Genomic DNA, 11,679 nt, shown 5'->3' with positions numbered 1-11,679 from the left:
TGAAATGCTTTATTCTTTTCACATAAAAAGGTTGTGATTTACGATATAAAAATTAAATGTAACCGTGTGTAAATCAGTTCAATAGAAGAAAAATTACTAAATTAAATTCTGGAAATGGGATCGCAAAATTAGCATTTTAGGACATTCTGATTTCAATTTTTTATTTTGATATTCATTGATTTATTTCCTACAAATTTTTTTTTTGAAAATAATTAGTAATTTTGTCCTGCAGAGTTCGTTCCTCTGTCTTCTGCATTGGCTGCGAATCAAAATTAAAATACTGTACGGCATTCACATCAGGATTAGAATTAGATGAGTGTTTAACGGATTACTATAATTATTGTAATAAAGAAACATTTTTCGGTTTTCTGTTTTTCGATCAATTGCGTTCCAATAAAATTTGTTTTCGATTAACTGTTGATCGGTGAATTGTCTTTCGATTAAATTGCTTTTTCGATTAATTGTTATTCGCTGAACTGATATTCGTTTATTTGTTTTTTCGATACTTTGCCTTTCGGTAAATTGTCGTTCGTTAAATTTTCTTTCGATAAATTGTTTTCGGTGAACTCTCCGGATAATGTAAGTAGTACTTCCAACATTTGGAAGTATTTTCTAATGGATGTTAGATTCCTTCAGCATCACCTGTTCTTCAGCACAACTTACGAACAAGCGATGCTGAAGGAATCAACGTCACGAACAGGTGATGCTGAGGAATCAGCATCACCTGTTCGTGAGTTGTGCTGAAAGATATACTGAACGGATGGCCTTCTTATAGACGTGGAAGATCCTGTGGTATTTAACATTAGAATTTTTAATGGAGTGTTTTGATTCGATTGGTTATTTTGGGTCACTAGCAAATTTTTTTGGTTTATGAATGGTCCCGCTGGGATTCAAGCCATCGGATAATAGACTGTTTCTCTTAGAATGATGTTTTCTTTCCTTTTTTGAGAAGATAATGTTTCTTATATCGTAAAACAAAAGTTACGCTGCTTACTAGGATGGTTTTGCCGAGTGGTTAGCGTACCCGATCTCCAACTGGCATTAGCTAAGATTTCGAATTCGACCACTGGCGTGGATGTTTACTTTTCTGGACAAATTCCTTGATTCATACGTTCTTCATTCTGTTTTTCCCCTTCTTCAAAAGTAAATCTGAATTACACAAAGGTTTGCGTGGCAGTTATTAAACACAAAATATACTTGCTGCATGTCTGCAATTTATTGATTGAGACTGCGCAGTGTCTTCTACAGCTACCACTTGCTCCTTGATTATACATCACAAAATATGCCAACATACTAGCGGATTAAATACTGCCATTCTGTTATTAAGAGTTAGTTTTCTGAATTTTATGATCTCCAACGACAGTTTCTAAAAGTGATAATTATTTCGATATTCCTTTCAACGAGTGAAATTTGTACTGCAGTCTGCGTATATGCAAGCAAATAAAAGGCATTTTCTGCAGCATAGGTAAAACTTGAAATTCAACAGTGATGAAAAGATACATCAACGATCCTCTTCTATAAGAGGTATATTAAGAACGAACGTTGTTTTAATTATCGGCCTTGTTTTAATGGTGGATTGACTTTAACGCTGGTGTGTTTATGTTAAGACTGAATGATGGAGAGAGAGAGAGAGAGAGAGAGAGAGAGAGCTCTAGAAACACCATGAAATAATTAAAATTGAAGAATATACGAGGACAAAGCTTCACACTAACTCCATCGTAAACAGTAATGAAATATTTTAAGAATTGAAAATATTTCATTACTGTTTAAATTAAATATTCTTACAATATAAGATAATAAAAACATGTCTTTGTGGAATGTATATTTAAATATGCCGGTTTTCTCGAGCTTGCTGTCACTCAACACCTATTGACCGATGCGATCTCACTACTGCACGACGCGAAAGCTTTTGCCTGCTGTGTTTCCGCCCTGAGCTGGTTCGCTTCTCGTCAGTCAACCTGGTAACTCTGAGCTCACTCCAAGTCACCATATTGACGCCGTGCTTAGTACGGACATCCGATCGACAGAGGATCGTTGCGAAACAGAACTCCAGTCCTCAAAACATCCTACAGTTCAAACCTCCGATCAGCTGGATTACAGGAGACCGCCACAAGACTCCCTGGGCAATGAATTGTTCTATTTCGGCTTTCTATCCTACTTTGATGCAACAAGAAAATTATTTTTAAATGCATTGAAATTATGTAGGGTTCAGACAGTTTTATTTAATAACATTAATTAGAATGCATTTGTCAGGTACTGTTATCTTCTGCTGAGAAAGATAATCACATTCCATTTTGACAAATTTGTCCGTGACGCCATCTAGTGGGATCCAGTATAATTTTATTTGGTATTTAAACCATATTATGTGATAGGTAGTCTGAATTTGGTGACTTAATGTTGAGGTTTTTTATAATATTTTCTCTTAAAATCGCAAGCGCTTTCTAATCACAAACGCAAGTGTTCAGAGAAAATTTTTAAAAACTTCGTTTCCAGATTTCACAATGTTAATTACAAACTCCGAATCAACTAATCGCAATAATATTTCAAAACTATGAAGTGGAAAAAATTTAAAAAAACGTGATCACCATCAAAGCTTTGAAGACATAAACAATCGGTATCTTGGTAATGGGAGAGGAAAAAGAGGATTCAGAATAGTGGAATGGAGGCATTTAATGTGAGGGATATCAATTATCTGTTTTAATACATGCTTGCCATGTTCCTATGAAAAAAGATACGTGCGTGGTGGGGCGGGGGATAAGGAATAAAAGATTAATTTTGTGTAATGTAACAATGGCATATCTGATGACTCCTAATAAAATCTAATATTTAAACATACAGAATACTGTTTGAATTTTTTTTATTTTTATATTGATCCTACCATGAAAAGGTTGTAATACCGTTTAAAATGTACTGTAATGTGCTAGCGGGACAGGTTTAAATAATGCAGAAATTCGAGTCTACGGAAATATTTCGAAGGCACTTCAGACCTCAACTATGTAGTTTGGTTTTATCACACCAGACGGTGAAATTCATCGCCCATTAGGATGTTATGCCTAATTTTTTTATTTTCATGTATTTTCGAACAATTTAAATTATGAAGGAAATTATTTGAAAACATACGATGTATAAAAGCAAAGATTTATTTAGAAATCTGTAGTCTCTTTGATGTGAATACGAATCTTCTATCATTGAACAACTATTCTGATTTTATAGTTTATTATTATTATTATTATTATTATTATTATTATTATTATTATTAGATGGGAAATGAGAAAATTAGAGGGAAAATACACACGTTCACAAACCTAGAACGAATTCCTCCTATTACAAGGACACAAATCAGAAACTGAATGTCTCTTTCAATGTCAGCTTTCTGGCTCTCATTGATTAGCTGGATTGCCTCTTCTGGATAGAATCGAGTAATCTTAGAGAGGGTTTAGGTTACCACCCCAAATATGGGAGTAATATTCCATGGGTGGACAGATTTGCGCTTTGAATAGTATTAACAGGTGTGAAGGTGTGAAGCAGTGTCTTGTGAGAAAAAGCCCATCAAGGTTTTTGGCAACTGCGGAAGCTAAAGTTTAAATGCGGATGTGCCAGAGAAGATCAGAGGCGCAGGTCAATCCAAGAAGAGAAATATGAACGTGCTAGGATGGCTCAGTATTACAGAAAGTATGGGGGGGGGGAAACTTAGCTCTTTCTTGTGAGAGATCAGACAGAAGCGAGTTTTGGTGGTTTGACGTTTAAAGGGTTGTCCTTGCCCCACTGGAATATTGCTAGGAGCTCAGAGTTCAAAGGATTCAAATACCTGAGCAGCACAGTGTGTGTCGAACGAAAAGGAGGGATGGAATGTAATTCTATCAATAAAACTATGGATAACAATTTAATAAAAAAAAGTGATTATACTGTAAATACAAGAACGCCCATGTCTATTATTGTCTATCCCAAAATAACATCGCAATGTACGTTAGCCAACCTACCTTCACCCTTGTCAAAATATCAGTTTTAATGCGCATTCAGTCCTTGTATGAATCGCTGTCTTCCATGTAAGGTCGAGCTAATGCATTTATTATTATTATTTTTATGCATTTTGATGATGATACCGATCAAGTGTGGCTGACACTACTTCTGGTAGTAACACATACAGTTCTGAAACCGTCTTGTGCCATGCAATGAAGAGTATTTGCCCTTCGGATTCATTTCATCCAGAGAAAAGCAGTCCCGTGCATTAGGTGTTGTGACGTCTGTGACAAGAAACTGAAAAACCAAGCTATGGTTCTTAGTAAGTTGAAAAGAAACTTTTACACAAAGCACTAACACTTATGTGAGAGCTCAGTTGGATATTTTAAAATGCCGATCAAACACGACAGGCTATCTTTCGACCTGTACTCTAAACCAGGGGTGTTCAACCCGTCGGTCGCGAATGACCGGTCGATCGTGGAGCGATTTTTGGTCGATCTCTTGTGTATTCCTCCTTACTTACAAATTTAATTAAAACTGAAAACATAATATTTTATTTTTCATTATTTTCTATTATTATTTGTAATTTGCTTTAAGTATATTGTTATTGATTATTTATTTTTCGCTAAAATCGTCAAATCAGTAATTTTCTTATATGTCCGGATAAGTGAATTAATTTGGATCAGTGGAAGTGAAACAGCGAGCCGAGTGAATACGATCATAAGCAAAGTATAAAAACTCGATTGTAGCTAAAATATTAAATATTCCAAAGCATTTATTACATCGACTTTTTACTTAGGTTAAGCCACATGTGAATATTGTAAAAAAATAAACTTTATTTGTCTCGGTGTAATTTGTATTAGATGTTTTTGTAAATAACTCTTTTGAAGCTTACTGAATATACTCCTTTAATAAGAATATGCCAGAGTGTTAAAAACAAAGACAATGTTTTGTCACCGAAGCTATACATGGCGGAATTAGAAAAATTGTTATTGAAGCTTGTATATATGAGAAAGGCTTGCAGGCTATAAGTGTAAACATCTCCGAAGTAAGTCAAAAAGAGTTCAAACAACTTTCCGATGGCCGGCAACTTACAATCAAAAGAAAGCGGAGAAGAACAAAAGGCATGTCAAACTTGAAACTTAAGATGAAAGACTCATACCGATTCTTCTTTGGCGGTTGCCAAACTTCATGCGAGGTCTCAGAGGAGTGGCCTCATAAAAAGGGACTGAAGGAAACAGAAGGGGTCCCGGTTCCAGAATTCCTGTCAGAGAGGAGGCCCTCCTGTTCAGCGTGACCGTCAGAGAGACTGACCGGATCCACTTTGCTTGAGAGAGGAGTTTCCCGCTACCAGAAAGGAGCTTCTCGGTTCGAGACTTCGCTAGAGAGAGACTACTTCTAGGCCGCAGACAAAGTTTCAAATTGCCGAAAAGAAGAGTTCCAATTGCCGGAGAAACGTTTCCAGGCAATTGGAATTGGTTAATGTCAGACATTCACCAATGAGTTGCGTTTTCATTACAATTTGATGAATCAAACGACTTCACTGATATTACTCAGTTAATGGTATTTATTCGCATGGTATTTCAAGGTTATTCAAGTAAAGAAGAACTTTCGAAAATTATACCATTATTGGGAAGGACTAGGGGAGGAGACATTTTTTCGGCATTTGATAAATTTGTGGAAGAACACAAACTTCTGCTCATGCAATGATAGGTAATAAATCAGGCTTCATTTCATTATGTAAAAACGATGGCAAATATCGAATTTTTTTAACGTACCACTGTATTATTCATAAACAAGTACTGTGTAGAAAAAGATTAAACACAAAAGATGTTTGGATATTACATTTAAAATTGTAAACTGTGTTCTAGGAAAAGCCCTGCAACGGCGGTTATTTAAATTACAGGCAGGTGATGATAGGGAACTTCTATTCTACAATAATGTTCGCTGGCTCAGCAGAAGTCAATTTTTAGAAAGAATTCTTGTATTAATTAACGATATAAAATTTTTTCTTAATGAAAAAGGAGATATTTATCCACAATTGAGTGATAAAAGATGATTGCTACACTTATCATTTTAATTTTTCGTACAGAAATATAGATTTCTGTACGAAATTAAGCAATTTAAATTTAGAGTTACAAGGTAGAGATAAAATTTTAATTGACATGTTAAGTTCAATAAAAACTCTCGAACAATACTTAGACATTTAGACATCTCCCATATTAATTAAAATTTTTTGAACAAAATCAAGAAATGCTTCGCTATGATTTAAAAGAATTTATTCGTGAAATAGAATTAGTTGAGGAAGAAATAAATTCAAGATTTAAGGATTTTAATAAAACTGAAATGATTGTATATTTTATCAATAATCCATTTCAAGAAAACTTGAACATCACAGAAATTTCAAATAAAATTAGTGGGCTGTTTGGTATAAACCAAGCTGAAGTAGAACTTGAGATAATAAACATTCAGAATAGTTTACATTTAAAATCAATAAACTATGAAGTCCTTTGGAAGTCTGCACATGAAAAATTTCCAATATTAACTGATACTGAGCGAAAAATTCTGTGGTGTTTCGGATCGACATACTTATCAGAATCCCCTTTTTCAAATATGACGTCATAAAAAATCAATTTAGAAACCAAATTACAAATGTTCATTTCAATGATTGTCTGCGATTGGCCACTTCTTCATATCAACTCGACTATGAAAATATTGCGAGGTCCAAACAATGCCAAATTTCACATTAAGTTTTTTTTTTTTTTTTTTTTTTAATCAGCCACATTCGACATTCGGTCACGTGTCTTTCCTCCCATTGCTGGATCAAAAGCGGACATCACAAACATCTAAGTAACTTGCTCCCATCTGGAAAACACGCGCGCAACTTAGTACATAGATAACCAACAACCACGTAGCATACAAGGCTTCCTTATCATGTTAGTGTTAGTAATTCATTTTTGATGATGTCAGTGCTCTCCCCCGCCCAACCCAGACTCAGGAAAAGTGTCTTGAACACAAAATTATGGGGTAAACTACCACGTCACCTCTACATTCGTGACGCACGGTTTACCTACCTTCACGTATCATACAAGGCTTCCATATCATACGGTACAAGGTGGCCATAATTGAAGAGGAGTTAACACTATTCAGATAAAAAGGCGCCTCGTTATTTAACATAACCCTCCACGGTCATGCATCATCCACCAGCTTTTGAGCTAAGAATATCACGGCAAACTGCAGTTGAGAGTTCTCATTACCACGAAGCAAAACTTAAGTATAGTGATCTTGTAGGGGAAAACCCCAACATTCGACGAAGAAGATGGTATGGCATTTTGAGTTGTCTTGATATTGCCTGAGCACTCTTGGATCCTTGTGCGTTATTCATTGCGTGTTCCACGACGGCAGTTGCAACTTCGTCAAATTGAGGACTAATCAGTTTTCACTCTCATTCGGGCGTCGCTCTACTTTCAAATCGTAAAATAATTTTTCTAAGATTTGTTATTGTTGTAAGACCTTTTCTCCTATCCTTCAAACGACGGAATTCTCAAAGCGTTTCTACGTTGTTGATAGTACATCATGATAAGAAAAGGACATTTCTGTAAGTAGAGAACCATAGCACTTCATTCTTACTAGAATGACGTGAATCCGTTTCAATCTTCCTTATATCCACGAATTCGTCAGCAGAAACAGTTCAATTATGCAAATATCACGCGATTCTAGCGCCATATATCAGCTGATGGCTGCAGAATTGTGTATTTTTTTTTCTGTAAATCAAAACTTCATGTTCCAGTTTGTATTTACACCAAGTATTGTTGAATTTCCGCCAATAGATTTTTCTCTCCAGAGCCCAGAACACTTATTCTTTAATTATGATCACCCTCTACAGGAGGAATTCTGTTTTTGTAACACCGTTCTGAATATTTCATTGCATTTGCGATGTTCTATATTATTTATTTTTTTAAAGAAGAAACTGTAGTTCTGAGATTAACGTTCGCATTCTTCAGCTGACAGAATTGCCTAAAATTGTCAATGACTTGTTGAGAATTACAATTTTGCTACTGTTTCATTGAAAGAATGTACAGAGTTATAATATTCGTCCTGTGAAATCAATTTTGCATTCATTTTTTCCAAAATATACACCGTAATCTCAATGTTTCCATTGTTTATAAATTTAGAAAAAATAATTTGTTCATTATAGATATTGTCATCTGCTTGCTATATTTGAAATTCCTCCAATATGCTGTAATCGTAAAACTGCATTCTCCATATGGATACATATATCATTTCGTACCAAAAGTTGTGGATTCCGATTTTAATTAGAAATCTTCTCCTGATGATACAAGATTGAAAAATAATTGTCTTGAATCATCAGTACCTATAGGTCCATGCTCGAAGTAGTCTGATGCTTGTTTCACCAGTCATTGTCATTTTCCTCTGTTTATTGTCAAGTGACTTAAATCCTGAAAATTATTTCAAGTCATTCTCCCCCCTACACAAACTTTTTGCAGTCCTCTGCTCTTCTACTCTTTATACATTCTTTGATCTCCTGCTGTGATCCATCCTGTAGATATTTCCACAAAGCTTAAGTTACCTCAGAATTATTTTGTGCATGAGATTCTCTTTGTTATTTACTTTTCTATACAGTTCTTCATTCGTTACGTCTTGCACTCATCCTATTCGTAGAATGATTCTATTCACATGCTCTTTCAAACCCTAACATTCAGCTCACATAGTCTTTGATCATTACTCAGTCTTGTATTCCGATCATAAATATACTGAAAGAATTAATAGTTTTTTCAGAAAGAACATGAATGCGTAGACAGCTCAGTTTGTGAAAGCCTGTAAAACATTGAAATTTGTTTTAAAAAGGGAAAAGAAAAAATACGAGAATAAGTGTCATTTTGGAAAATACGTGAAGGTACTTATTGCACAGCAGATAGGTACTCATACGTATACACAATTGACAATGTACTGGACAAACAATTCCATAGGTCGAGTGACAGTGAATCCAGAGTTTGGTCTTGCATTTATGGACATAATAAGTGTTCTGCGTATTGTTTCTTTATTCATCACTACAGCTGTTGAGGATACTCTCCATTGACCAGCCTCTAATGGAAGGAATTTGACTTCATAGAAACCTAATTAATGCTCTATCAGAAGAGTCTTTCGTAATTCCAGTGTTCGTACTCTGCTGTGTCTCTTAATTGTGTGTGTTCTATGCATCTCTGACAGATGAAACAACGCGTTTTATTTGTCAGAGATGCATACCAGGCATCTCTTCAATAAGTCAACAAGGACGTATTTTCGTTCATTCCCCGACGTTATCACGATATTTTTGAAATATACCCTCAGTGGTGTACATGATCTTATGATAGTACAACTAGAAAAGTTATATAATTACTACCTTCCTATAAACAACTATCATCAACATTTGTCATCCGGAATGAGTCAGTCTTATATCTTTGTCTTCGAAGGAACTTCTTACTGCATCAATCCCTCGACATCTTAATCTTTCTCAGGGTCTGTTTCCTTCAATCCTTGGAAAAACCACTTGTTTGGCTAATTTTTCCTCTCCCATTCTATTCACATTGCTAACGATGCTAACGTTAATGATAATGATGTCCCTCTCAGAGCTTGACCTTTGTTTAGATAAGCCTACACAATACTTTGCTTTCTGGCTTTTATTCCCTAACAGCAAAGATAATTACAATCAAGGAACTTCCGATATGCTTCGTTCATTTCCTTGACTGATTCTTTTACTTCCAGTGTCCAGCATAGAGTTCAGAGATTTTTTTTTTATCCTTTTAGATTACCTCACCACAGGCCTCTCTGGCTGAAACAAAGTTTTCTTTACAGTTTGCAATCGAATTCCAAAGGTCTAATTCATGTTTTCAAATTCTCAGTTTTTCTTATTGTTTGTGTATTTGAGTCTACAATTTACGTCTGATAGATGTTCAACTCTGTTTGTTTTCAAAACATTCTTATACACCTTTCTTTTCGATAAAAATTTCAGATTTATTCTCCTCTACACCAAATTATCAATTCCTATTTCAAATCCTCTGTATAATGGTGTGTCACGAACCAGTGAAGAAACATCACCGCCGAAAATAACAGAGTCAATGAGATTTTCTTATTAATTGCACTTCTCTCCTTGGTGAATTTGTGCACATTTTAATGTTTGAACATTGTATTATTAAAAGTAGTCCATGTCCTGAGCCGAAATCTAGTGTTTTTATCATTATTTTTATTATCCTCTTTTCCTCCAAATTTTCCCAAAATATTTTGATGTCAGGAATCTCCTACGCTGCTATTTAGATCTTTAATAAGAGATCTAAACAGCAATGTAGAGATCAAACAAGGTTAGATCTCCAACCAACTTTTCCTTTTTCGTTGTCTAAGCTATCGTCCCTAATGCTTTGAAAAATTCCTCCACTTCTTAAGCAGCGAAAGGATTGCAGATGAAGAAATTTTCACCTGCAATGCTTATGTTATGGAGGACCTTATTCCACACGTGAGTCCTACATAACTACGCAAAAAAAAAATGAAAATCAATATGCAAAATACATACAAAAGAGACTCAAAATATACACAAAATACACCAAAAAATGTTAATTTTTAGGTTTTTAAAAACTTTTGGAAGGAAACTTTGATTTGATGTCATTAAACACTTTTATTAATCCATAATCTTAGATTAATACTTAAATATCCGGTATACAAATATTCACAATATATTTTTTTTCTTTGTTTAGCCCACCAACCCACCCCAAAGAAAATAGAAGTCATTTCCTCCGACTATTTTTGAATGCTTGCAGAAATACAGAACACGCAAACTGGGTAGGGGCCACTGCCGCACCACACCTCCGAACGAACAGCTGGTGTTGTTTCGTTTGCCTAAATCAATAATAAATGCTATTATTCTTACGGGATTACGAGATTACCATCCTGCTTCAAAGCGTCGACTCGTTTGAAACAGACTGGAAAAAAGCATAGGTAAAGTGCAAAGGTAGCCCGGCACTACCGAGACTTCACCCGGGCCTTTTTATTAGACCTCGAAAACCTAATTCTCCCTTCTCCTCTGTAGCAAACCAACTGCCAACCGTCCTGCAAATCCAACTTCTACCGCAACAACGAGGACAAGTTGGTCACCGGATGACCAACTGCCCTTGGAACCATAACCGTGTTGCATAACGAGAGAGTAATCACGGGGGACCCCGAAATAACAATCCCGTCTTTCATTAAAACACCAAACATTTCGTTTGCAAACTTCTAACGGGCTTGATTTGGGTGGAAATGAAAATGTTCGATCTTTCTTTGAAAACAAGTCAGAAATAACACCTACTTCAGTTTCAGCAAAACTGTATCAGTGTCCCGCATGAACAGTCGTCTGCTAGGTGTCAGAAACACCTACTTCACTGTCAACTAAAACACCAAGAGACTCTTAAGTCGTCTGCTTTCGCATTCTTTCCACTCCAAACAAGAATACCAAGAGATATTTTGGTCCATATCAGGACTTCATCTCTTCACAGCATTCTTCGCCTTGGGAAACACTGAACAAACCCCCATATTTATATTAATTTCAGGAGAAAAATTGATTGTGACGTCATAATTCGATTAACTTAATAATAAAGTATTTATTACTTCGGTGTTGCATCGCAATTGTTGTGGCGCGTACCAGTGACGTCACACTTTAATTCTTTCGTTTAGCAAAGAGTAAACTTA

General features: G+C 35.4%; 1 non-coding gene across 1 annotated transcript; it reads right to left on the bottom strand.

Annotated features, from left to right (window-relative positions):
- Positions 1-1,823: 1,823 nt before the first annotated feature.
- On the bottom strand, positions 1,824-2,125 carry LOC150093373 (signal recognition particle RNA). Its single transcript, XR_016550469.1, has one exon.
- Positions 2,126-11,679: the final 9,554 nt, after the last annotated feature.

This window comes from Typopeltis vanoorti, chromosome 24 (assembly GCF_054136105.1).
Source record: "Typopeltis vanoorti isolate ZY-2024b chromosome 24, IOZ_Tvanoo_1.0, whole genome shotgun sequence".
In the NCBI taxonomy this organism is placed as follows: domain Eukaryota; kingdom Metazoa; phylum Arthropoda; class Arachnida; order Uropygi; family Thelyphonidae; genus Typopeltis; species Typopeltis vanoorti.
This window is presented reverse-complemented; position numbering and strand designations above follow the sequence as displayed.